This window comes from Lactuca virosa, chromosome 5 (genome assembly GCF_052849685.1).
Source record: "Lactuca virosa cultivar CGN04683 chromosome 5, Lactuca_virosa_CGN04683_v6, whole genome shotgun sequence".
Lineage (NCBI taxonomy): Eukaryota > Viridiplantae > Streptophyta > Magnoliopsida > Asterales > Asteraceae > Lactuca > Lactuca virosa.
In genome coordinates this window covers 243,863,939-243,874,977 of record NC_136430.1, presented here as the reverse complement: position 1 = coordinate 243,874,977, position 11,039 = coordinate 243,863,939, and the positions used below count along the sequence as shown (strand labels likewise).

The 11,039-nt window shown below is 38.8% G+C and overlaps 1 non-coding gene across 1 annotated transcript; it reads left to right on the top strand.

Moving 5' to 3' along the window:
* The first annotated feature begins 257 nt into the window (after window positions 1-257).
* TRNAD-GUC (transfer RNA aspartic acid (anticodon GUC)) lies at window positions 258-329 on the top strand. Its single transcript has one exon. It is a non-coding gene; the product is annotated as a tRNA-Asp (tRNA).
* The last annotated feature ends 10,710 nt before the right edge of the window (window positions 330-11,039 follow it).

The following is an 11,039-nucleotide window of genomic DNA, read 5'->3' as shown; positions in this document are numbered from 1 at the left end:
CCTTCTCGCCACTTCCCTCAATTGAAAACTTATCTTCTACCTGACTTTTTTTTTCTTTTTTTTTAAAGCACCTGCTCACAAAATGCTTGGCATAAACAATTAGTAACACCGTGTCCCCGGCAACGGCGCCAATTTGTTAGGGCGTGTCAAACCCAACAAATAAAGGGTACAAATGACTCCTTAAACACTACTACTATGCACTAAAAACGTAGTACAAGGTAAGTAGGGTCGATCCACAGAGACACGGGACAAGTAGGGTCGTTGTAGTATAGTGGTAAGTATTCCCGCCTGTCACGCGGGTGATCCGGGTTCGATCCCCGGCAACGGCGCCAATTTGTTAGGGCGTGTCAAACCCAACAAATAAAGGGTACAAATGACTCCTTAAACACTACTACTATGCACTAAAAACGTAGTACAAGGTAAGTAGGGTCGATCCACAGAGACACGGGACAAGTGTTTATACCTTTTTGCGTAAGGTACAAAAATGGTCACAGAATGGGGAGAATTTATAAGCAATGATTTAAACTATAGAATAAAGCAATAAGTAAATGATTGATTAAGTGAAATAAGTTCAAGATTTGTAAGTACTCCAACTCTATGCAAGACAAATTAGCAATGTGATTCCATGGATGACAAGATATTTGTTTAATTCTATCTAAGTTGGTACTTGAAAGTGTTAACAAGCTCTAACACTTCCCATTCACCACAATAATTAACCAAAACAAGCTCTTTGATTAATCCTAACCTTACCAATCTAATCTAAACAAACTCTTAGAATTAGGTTGAAAGATTGCATTAAACTTTATGTGAATGTTCCCAACAACACTCAATACTCCTCATAAGCTCGGGAGCATAAGAATGTGTGAATAAGATTTACACTAAATTCATTCAATAGAAATCAGTTTAGTGCTTGTTACCTAGTCCAATTTACAAAACAATTACGGATTTTGCAATTAGATAACTTGAATGATCTAACCCTAATTCAAATGGCCAATAAGAATCACAATTAGAATCAAACATTCGATTGAAACAAAATCAAATTCACTAGATAGAAAATTGAAAGAAAACATCAAGTCATATGATTGAAATCACAACTAGAAGTCAAGACATAAAGTTGGAGAATCTAGGGTTCTAGCCACTCATGACTAGAACAAGATCACAAATCTAGAAAATGAAATTAAAGTTCTTACAAAATGAAATCAAATGTTCCCAAGTGTTAATCTACTTCCAAAAGCTCTGAAAATCGCCTTCTCTCTGCCCAAAAGTCGACCCCCCAAAGTAAAAAGTCGGTTCCCCCTTTAAAAATGGTGAAAAACTGCTTTAAAACCCGCATTTACGTTTACACGGCCCGCGTAAATTAACACTGTCATTTACACGGCCCGCGTAAACGCAAAAATATACTGTGCAGAAATCTACGTTTACACGGCCGTGTAAACGCAAGGCTTCCATTTACACGGCCGTGTAAATCTCTGTAAAGCCAAAATCTTCATTTCTTTGATATCTTGCTCCTCGTTGCTCCGCAAGTCCCGAAATTTTGTCCGCAACTCTTATTTACCTCCTCCAACAATATCCTACCTCCAAAAGTCCCTAAAATATCACAAAAGTATGTGAATGAAATTGCCTCATGAAAAATCCCGAAAAACATGCAAAATGCATGAGTTTAAGCCTATATGCAATGTACTTTTATGAAATAAAGCTACAAAATGGGTACATGAAATGCACCTAACACATGCTTACTTGGAAAAATGACAAAGTCACCCTTCACAGGTTCTTGTGAGAGGGGTGAAGGTTTGTTGGATCTTATACACACGGATGTGTGTGCGCCCTTCAAACATGCCACAAGGGATGCTAATCGTTATTATTTGACTTTTACTGATGATTACAGTAGATATGGATATGTCTACTTAATCAAGCATAAGTCAGAGACTTTTGAGAGGTTTAAAGAGTTTAAACAGGAAGTCGAGAATCAATTGGGCAGGAACATTAAGATGCTTCGATCCGATCGAGGTGGTGAGTATCTTAGTTCAGAGTTCCTCGACTATCTTAGGGAATGTGGGATTGTCTCACAATTGACACCTCCCAGGACACCGCAGTTGAATGGTGTAGCTGAGAGGCGTAATCGAACCTTGTTGGATATGGTTCGTTCCATGATGAGTCGAGCTTCGCTACCAATCTCATTTTGGGGGTATGCCTTAGAGACTGCCGCCCATATCCTTAATCTAGTTCCCACAAAGAAAGTTGCCAAAACTCCTCATGAGATGTGGACTGGTAAAGTACCCAAACTAGACCACATTATGATTTGGGGTTGCGAGGCTTTCGTGAGACGCAAGACTCATAATAAGCTCGAACCTCGAAGTGAGAGGTGTATTTTCATCAGCTACCCACAGAAATCCTTTGGTTACCTCTTCTACAGACCTAGTGAGAATGTGGTCTTTGTAGCTAGGAGGGCTTTCTTTCGAGAGAGAGAGTTCATAAGCCAAGGAGACAGTGGGAGGCAAGTTGACCTTGAAGAAATTCAAGAGTCAAGTGGTGAAGGAACTTCAAACCCTAGCACTCAACTTGAGGAGGAAACACCTGTTGAGCCAATTGACAAGTCTGTACCTCTGAGGCGTTCCACAAGGGTTAGGAATGCACCTGAGCATTACTATGGATTCCATATTACTGCGGAAGGTGATACACTTATCAGTGATAAGACACTGATAGGTCTGTATGAACCTAACAGTTACGCGGAAGCCATGGCAGGCCCTGAGTCAGCCAAGTGGAAAGAGGCAATGGACAGCGAGATACAGTCCATGTATGACAATCAAGTTTGGAACTTGGTTGAGAATGTACCAGGTCGTAAGACTGTAGGGTGCAAATGGATCTTCAAGAAGAAGACCGGTATGGATGGTAATGTACACACTTATAAGGCACGACTGGTTGCAAAGGGTTTCTCACAAACTCCGAGAGTTGATTATGATGAGACCTTTTCTCCAGTGGCCAAGATTCAGTCTATTAGGGTTCTGTTAGCCATAGCCGCATTTCATGACTATGAAATATGGCAAATGGATGTCATAACAGCTTTCCTTAATGGAAAGTTGGCTGAGGATGTTTACATGAGTCAGCCAGAGGGTTTTGTCAACACAGAGTATCCTAATAGAGTGTGTAAGCTTGAGAAATCCATTTATGGGTTAAAGCAAGCACCTCGCAGATGGAATCTTTGCATTGATGAGAAAGTCAAGGAATTTGGCTTTTCTAGGAGTGAAGATGAATCTTGTGTATATGTCAAGGCTAGTGGGAGTATAGTTAGCTTTTTGGTATTGTATGTGGATTACATACTACTCATAGGAAATGACATCCCAACTCTGCAGGAAGTTAAGTCCTGGCTTGGGAAGTGTTTCTCTATGAAGGACCTAGGAGAAGCTGCCTATATTCTAGGGATAAGGATCTTGAGAGACCGGAGTAAAAGACTAATTGGACTTAGTCAGAGTACTTACTTGGATAAGGTGTTGAAGAGATTCGGCATGCAGGACTCCAAGAAAGGAGAGTTACCCATCTAGAGTAATGCCAGATTGAGTAAGACACAAAGCCCTAGTACTGAGGCTGAGATAGCAGAAATGAGTCGAATACCTTATGCTTCGGCTGTAGGATCGATCATGTATGCTATGACGTGTACTCGACCTGATGTAGCCTTTGCTTTGAGCATGGTTAGCAGGTATCAGGGGAACCCTGGCAAGGCACACTGGACTGCGGTAAAGAATATCCTCAAGTACCTACGGAGGACTAAGGACTGGGTCCTTACCCTCGGTGGGAGTGAAGACTTGAGAGTTGTAGGGTATAGTGATGCTAGCTTTCAGACTGATAGGGATAATTTCCGCTCTCAGTCAGGCTGGGTCTTTACCTTAAATGGAGGAGCAATTTCTTGGAAGAGTTCCAAGCAAGAGACAGTGGCTGATTCAACTTGCGAATCAGAGTATATAGCAGCTAGCGAGGCAGCAAAGGAGGCGATATGGCTGAAGAACTTCATTGGAGACCTTGGAGTTGTACCAGCTATTAAAGAGCCAATGGAAATTTTATGTGATAGTGAAAGTGCAGTTGCCTTAGCCAAGGAACCAAGGGATCATGGGAGATCCAGACACATCGACAGAAAATACCATTTCATCAGACATCGAATAGAAGAAGGACTCCTCGTGGCAAAGAGGGTATCATCGGATGAGAATCCAGCAGATCCCCTCATGAAAGGACTGACTCGGGTTAAGCATCTCCAGCATGCTCGGAGCATAGGGCTGAAGGATGATATTAGATTTAGTAGTTAGATAACCTTGAAATTTGTAAAGTGTAATTGACATTAGATGATGAATAAAAGGTGTTTTATTTATGAGTAAAGTGTTACTATCTCTTGTCGATCGTTTACTATATTTCTTTTGCATGTTTTGACTTCCAGAATAATTATGTTTGGTATATCATATTATTCGAACCTCCACAGTCGGTCATATGTCGGAAGTAGGTATGAATCAAGACTGTCATGATTGGTTGCAGAGGTCTAAGTTGTTGGACATGGCTACAACACTCATGAGTGCTCATAAGTTCTGAGCATTGGAATCAACCCACGCTCACTGGAATCACTTCATGGAATTTATCTCGAGTGATCGTGAGACGGTAATATCATATAAGTCTTCAAACCTAGATATATGATTTGTTACTTATGAGTTGGTTATGCATTGATTGTACGAAAACGCATTGGTAACTCGATGTTATAAAACGTGCTCTTGTGTATAATTCAATGAGTAGTAGAACAAACATATGAGTCGAAGTTTATCTGTTCCTTCTTGGATTAGAAGCTGATATCTAGGCCCCTCGATGATTTTGTTTTGACCTATGTACCGGGCCCGGTCAGAACTAAGTTGATGTGTTCAATTCAGTTCTTTGTCAAACAAATCGGAAATCGGGAAACAAACTGCTGGACAATAAGTAAGACATTGTTCCATGTATTTGTCCGGCTGATATCTAGAACATAGGATTATATGATCACTTATCTTAAATGGCGTATCATCATCTTCTCAGTTCCGAGAGACCTTGAAAGAGCTATGATTGCCGATCGGTTCCTGAAGTATTGCAGTTATAGTTATTAGACTTATCCAAGTGGGAGACTGTTGGATAAGGTGTCTAAGTCCATAACTATTTCTGGTATGTACTTGACCCGACCCGGCATGGTCCATTTGGGTTGCATGGCACCATGCAATTGGATAAACTAAAATGAGAGAAATAACACTTATGGTTTATTAATATATTATAAGTTCTAATATATTAATCATATTATTTAATTAGTTTGATCAAGAATTAATTTAGAATTAATTAAGTGATCAAAATATAACTAATTAAATATATGGGTAGATTATGTAAATCTTCCATATCTTATATAGTGGGCTAAGAGGCTCCATGGATTATCAAGTTGGGTTCCACCCATAGGATGCTCCATGGATGCTCCATGGGAGTTACAAACCCATGGGTCATGGAAATGAAGAGTCATGACACATTAGGGTTTACATGGTGTAACCCTAGATGTGTCAACACTATATAAGAAACCCATTCTCCACCAAAATTGGCTACACATAAGAAACGAGAGGGCTAGAGCCGATTTTGCAAGTGTAAGATTCTCTCAAAGTTTACTCCTTTGCATTTGATGTTGTGTGAAGCATTTGAGGCATCACACTTGGGGTGCTAGGCTCACAAGGTTTCAAGGATCATAATCAACAACAAGGTAAGTTATTCTATCTTTCATTCAAGTTAAAAATGTTCCCCATATATACTAGATAGGAATATAACCTTGGAATTCAACTTTGCATGATTATTAGACAAACATAGATCCAAGGTTATTAGGGTTGCATGTACACTTAGGAAGTGTTAGAATTCTCAAAACCCATCAGATAGGTCCTGCAATATTTTGCCGTGTGACCCTTCCGATTGCAACTGGTACAATGCATCTCTCTGCATTCGCCATTATGATGAAGACTGCACTTGTTGCACTTTGGGAGATTCCCGGAATACTGCCTAGGGGCACTTGGACATATAAGCATAATACTAAAGATAGATATGACTAGTCCTAACACTCTAAGGAGCGCTCGACAGCGGTAGTGAGGTCATATACCGAAGTGTTGTGCCAACAACTGGGCCATCTCAGTCATTTCTCCAATGACTTCATCTCTTTCCTGTCCAGCTTGCACCGCTCGTGCTTCCATGACGAATAGCTGTTGCCGCAGAGCAGCAATATCAGCTTCCGGAGAGCGATTCTCTCTCGCGGGATTCCCTGGTGGGGCAGGGTGGTCCTGCTGCATCTCGCTGGTAGGTGATGTGGCAGAATCCTTGCCTGAGTCTTGTTCTTCATCCATGTCGTCGTCGGTACCATCAAACTCGTAGTCTGTGTCCGTGTACTCGTCGGGCCCCACGCCGTGTGCTCCTCCCTGATCTCCCTCAGGCTCATCCTCGATCATCCCGTTGGCCGCTAAGACCTAATGAAACTGAATGCCCTGGTGTTCTCCTTCCATGGTGACTGAGAGGAGGTATATGAGTAAACTATTATTACTCCTAATATGTTTTAGTTATTATGTAATTTGAGTTGATGTTCTTTTCTTGGTAACAAGGGGTATGTTTTTAGGTTTACCGACCATCGAGGTTTTCCCGGAGCATGTGATAGTTGTACTTCGGAGAAAATGTAGTTGATCAGGTTACATTCACCCCTTAATACAACCATGAACAGTCCCGACTTAACCGAGATGTCAGTATTATCTTATTTGATTTGGTATTATGTTCTTTTTCCTATATCGCACAAGTAAAGATGTTTTTATCGTTGTGTTTTATTTTGTTTTGTTCAGAGTTGTTTTAGTCCCTCTTTGGTTTATAGTTGCATATCAATGTGTAGTTAGATATGCCAGTTCACTATAAACAGAGCTCTGAAACCAACCTGTCACACCCCCGAAACCAGACGGTGGAAACGTCCGAGTGCTCGCGTGACTTAAATTGAATATCATCACAATGAATATACATGAATCATAACATAATCATCACCATGCATCAATGCATTACAACTGATATTGTTCACATCCAATACATTGTTTTAAATATTACACATCCAAAACATAAATTGTTTGAGAGTTTTCAAAACATGACATCCTAACATACTTGATATTACCCTTCAGCTTACCTGTTACCTGAGAATACAAGTTATTCTGAAAAACGTCAACATATGAAATGTTGGTGAGTTCATAAGCAGGGTTGTGATAAAAATGATTTGTGTAGTTTATAAAACCCAGAAAATCCGATATTTTCTGAAAAGACAATTGTTTACCAAAGTGTGAAGATCCATAAGGTGATGCATGAATGATTTCAAAACGTGTATGAATGGGAAGTTTTGTACTATAGTTATAGAAAAATACAAGCGAGTGGTGTTGATTTCCTCGAAAAACCCGATGTTTTCCGATAACATAAAATATAATTGTTTTCAAATTGATATACCGCCACAACGAATGATTTTGATTACTCTTCCTTGATTACTCGGATGGTATTGGATTTATTTAATTATGTGAGTCGTTATAACCATGCATAATAATGACTAGTTCGTCTGTCTTGGCATCCTAACGTACGCCGGGATTGATCTTAAGATTTTGTCACCCTAGACTGGCCGAGTCTAACTGTAGCGAACAACTGAGGTGTGGGGGTGTCACCCCCGTATAGATCTATACACAAACTCTCGCTCTCCTTCCAGGAGACTTTGATTATAACTACAGACTACGAACGACACTTAGAGGTGTCGCCCGTTATTACTCACTTGATCCAAACAACATTGATTACTATTGATTAACGACTTGAATTTGTTTACTTTGATTTCAAATAAGCCTAACAAACGTGGAGAAGAGGAATACAAGGTCCTGCTAATTACGTGTGTTATTTAAGGTTGTTGGTTATATGAAGGACACATTGGCCCATTTCATATTTGATAAAACTTGGACCTTACTAGCAATGCTAATGGGCCACCAAGGCCCAATAGCACATATAAGCCATTGAGGGTCCCTTAAACATGTAATTGGGTCACAAGAGGCCCCAAAGACATGTATTATTATTAGCGTTAGGCCCAAAAGTCATGTCAATGGGCCACGAAGGTCCGATAAGCATTATTAGGATCTTTCAGGCCCAACTATTTAGATGTTTGCTTGTTTTTGGTATAGTATAATTGTTGGTAAGTTTGATTGACGATTGTTATCTTCGTATTGACACGAGACCGGTCGATTGTTTATAACGATATTTGGATTTATACGTATATTCATCTTTCAAATTTTCATGAGTTGTAGTTTTTGGTATTTTTGACTCAATATCTTAAAAATAAAATAATTGGTTCCAAAATGTTGGTTTGACCTTTTCAGCCCCTTTTTTTTATAAAATAACGATTTTAGTCCTTTATACAAAAAAAGACATTTTAAGCCCTTAAACCATTTTCTTGACACTTTTGACCCATAGACTTGTTCAAGTGATATTTTTAGCTCAAACCTTATTCTTTGGCAGTTTCAGCCCTTCCAGAAAAGTGTTTTTCGGTTAAAGCCCAAACTTTTTGCAACTTTTACAATTTTGGCCCAAAATCCAAAAACTTTACATTTTTGATCCTTTTTGGAAAAGAAAAGCATTTTAACCCTTGAATTGGTTTTTTTTACACTTTTTACCTCCTGTTTTGTGAAATTTATCATTCAGCCCCTTGAAAATGTGGTTTTTCGCAATTTTTAGCTCATTGGGCCGAAAAGCCCAAAATTTGGCCCATTAAGCCATAAATTTCATTTTCTAACCTTTAAAAGAGTATGATATTCATAAAAACACTTATTTTTACTGTTTTGACTCTTTTAATCCTTGAGAAAACCGTGAATAGTAATTTTTCAACCCAATTTTTGTTTATTTGACAATTTAAGCCCAAAAATGGGTTTTATGTTGCAATATGTTTATCATAATCTTAGAGGGTAATATTCTTGACTTGTTTAGTGTAATATAACTTAGATCATGTTTGTTTTCCTTCTCATGCCATAGATTTCGTGATTTCTTCCCTTTTTGTTACATATTTACCACATAAACACATATAATCACACATACATGCATAAAATCATACATAGCATACACATACACATAGATCTACACATTCTACTTGTATTCTCCCCCATAAAACTTATGAAAACCGAAAAGATAGGGGTATGAACTCACCTTCTCTAGTTGCTCACGGTTTTGAAGGAAGAAATGAAGGATATTTGGTCCTAGCAAGCCTTCTTGGAAGATCTTTGGCTTAGATGTGTTCTAAGAAGCATGATCATAAATTTGAATAGATTAAGAGGAGATTTTTGATGAAATGAAGTAATTAGATCTTGGATTTAAGCATCAACTTACCTAAGATGATGACTCTTATGGAAAATCCTACTTGAAAAGCCCTTAAATCTCGAAATTTTTGAAAAAGAAGCAAGAATGTTCTTTGAGAGTGTTTGGAGAGAATTTGTGAGGTTTGTGTGTCTTTCTTTTGTGTTCTCGGCCGAAGAAGAAAGAGAGGGGAGAAGAGAGAGAAGTGAAAGGATGGTTGGTTGGAGATATGAGATGTTGCATGGAAGACCATAATATAATTGTGAGGTGGCATGTAAAAAGTCAACTCTTCCTCCCTATGTTTTGTGGTTGGGCCGAGAGAGGTAGAAGGAAGAAAAGAAGTTGGGCCTTTTTGTGCTTAAGTCCATAATATGGCCCATTTAAATGATTTTCGACCCAATTGGTCTTTGGAGATGGCTCACGGCCCAAAATAAATCAAGGAATGAGTTTTATGGCCCATTAGGGGTATTTAGATTTGTTATGGCCCAATAAGGCCCATTGAATATAACCTAGTTCATTTTAGGCTTATAAGGCCCAAAATATTAAGTTGCATGCATATGGGTCCAATTAGGGCCCATTTAAGAGTTCTAAGTCCAAAATAGTCAAATTGAAAGCTTATTGGTCCATTAGGCCCAATAAGAAAATCCTAATCCAAAAACAAACTTAAATCAGGATTTTTAGGGTTTCCAATCTTTGTTGACTATTTGAATGCTTGTATAGGAATTTTGTTGTCATTGATTTAACACAATACATGTTTTCAAGTTTAACTACAATGTCACTCTTGGTTAATTGTTTACAGCGTATCAGAATTCCTAGTTGTGACAATTTGGATGGAGAAGAGGATGTGTTTGAGAGTGTTTGAGATGAAAGTTTGAAGATGTGTGTGTGTTTGGGTGGTTCTCGGCCGAGAGGAAGAAAAAGAGAGAGGGAAAGAGAGATGTGAAATGACTTGCATGGATGTATGAGAATTATTGCATGGATACATGATGGATCTTATTGAGGTGGCATCTCCTAGTCAACTCTCTTCTATCCAATTTATTTTTCATTTTTTTTGTTGTTGTTGGGCCGAAATGGGCTAAGGAAGAGGAAAGGAATCATCTTGGGCCCATTCTAAGTCTTGCTCCAAATTATGAGGCAAAATAACTATTTTTCGGCCCATTGGGCTTCTAGGGGTGTTCACGACCCAATTTTGTATAAAAGAATGGATTTAAGGTCCATGAAATCTAATTGAATTAATTATGGCCCAATAAGGCCCATTAACGTAAACCAATTCATTTTGGATTCATTATGGCCCAAAATGTTAAGTTTCGTGAGAGTGGGTCCAATTAGGGTCCATTTAAGGGTCCTAAGCCCAAAATAGTCAAATTGGAAGCTTATTGGTCCATTAGGCCCAATAAGGAAATCCTAGTCCATAATGGACTTAAACCGGGATTTTTGGGGTTTCCAATCTTTTATTGACTATTTGAAGTGTTTGCATAGAGTGTTTAATGAAATTTTGGTGTCATTGAATAATCGTCATGCATACTTTCAAGCTTTAGTTTCGAATGTTATCATTGTTAATGTTTACAGAAGCATTAGAATTCCTAGTTGTGACAGGACTTCATTCGTGGAACTTCTCATCCTTACGCGCATATTCGTTTGAATCACCCACATAAGGTGAGTTCATACCCCTATAA